The sequence below is a fragment of the Arachis ipaensis genome, chromosome B04, assembly GCF_000816755.2.
Source record: "Arachis ipaensis cultivar K30076 chromosome B04, Araip1.1, whole genome shotgun sequence".
Taxonomy (NCBI): domain Eukaryota; kingdom Viridiplantae; phylum Streptophyta; class Magnoliopsida; order Fabales; family Fabaceae; genus Arachis; species Arachis ipaensis.
The window spans coordinates 18,248,635-18,249,918 of NC_029788.2; the positions used below are offsets into that span (position 1 = coordinate 18,248,635).

Here is a 1,284-nt window from a genome sequence, read left to right on the forward strand (position 1 = left end):
TTGCATTAATCTTTGAGGAACAGCAGAGCTCCACACCTTAATCTATGGAGTGTAGAAACTCTACCGTTGAAAATACATAAGTGAAGGTCCAGGTATGGCCGAGATGGCCAGTCCCCAAAACGTGATCAAAGGATCATAAGGTAATCCAAAGATGCCAAATACAATAGTAAATGGTCCTATTTATAATAAACTAGTCACTAGGGTTTACATGAGTAAGTAATTGATGCATAAATCCACTTCCGGGGCCCACTTGGTGTGTGTTTGGGCTGAGCTTGAGTGTGGCACGTGTAGAGGTCCTCCTTGGGATTGAACGCCAGTTTTAGTGCCAGTTTGGGCGTTCAACTCTGGTTTTGGCTCCTTTTCTGGCGCTGGACGCCAGATTTGCGTAGAAAGCTGGCGTTGAACGCCAGTTTACGTCGTCTATTCTTGGCCAAAGTATGAACTATTATACATTGATGGAAAGCCCTGGATGTATACTTTCCAACACAATTGGAAGCGCGCCATTTCGAGTTCTGTAGCTCCAGAAAATCCATTTTGAGTGCAGGGAGGTCAGAATCCAACAGCATCAGCAGTCCATTTTCAACCTCTGAATCTGATTTCTGCTCAAGTCCCTCAATTTCAGCCAGAAAATACCTGAAATCATAGAAAAACACACAAACTCATAGTAAAGTCCAGAAATGTGAATTTAACATAAAAACTAATGAAAACATCCCTAAAAGTAACTAGATCCTACTAAAAACATACTAACTTTTTTTTTCTGCAAGCTTTGTTCTTTGCTGCTTTTTCTTGCTTCAAGAAACATTTTTATGATTTTCCAGATTATCAAATAACATGTCTCCTAGTCATCATTCTTTCAAGAGCCAACATATTTAACATTCTTTGCTTTTTACCACACCAAACTTAGAATGTTGCTCTCCCTCGAGCAAAAGAAGAAAGAATAGAAGAAGAAGATATGGAGGAGATGGATGGGAGTGTGTATTCGGCCATATGGGTGGGATTGGGTAGGAGAGAGATGTTGAATTTTGAAGGTAGTGGGTGTATGGATGTGAGTGGTAAAGGGTTAATAGGGAAGAGTGTTTGTTGGGAATAGAGGATGATTGAGAAGAGAGAAGAGAGTGAGTGGAGGTAGGTGGGGATCCTGTGGTGTCCACAGATCCTGAGATGATCCTGTGAGGTCCACAGATCTTGAGGTGTCAAGGCATTTACATCCCTGCACCAATTTAGGCATGCAAAATGCCCTTGCACACAACTCTGGGCGTTCAGCGCCAGGTTGGTGCCCATTTT

At 42.1% G+C, this 1,284-nt stretch overlaps 1 long non-coding RNA gene across 1 annotated transcript in view; it reads left to right on the plus strand.

Annotated features, from left to right (window-relative positions):
• The window catches only part of LOC107639060, a 6,230-nt gene that overhangs the window by 1,150 nt on the left and 3,796 nt on the right, over window positions 1-1,284 (plus strand). The gene's annotated exons all lie outside the window — the stretch shown is intronic.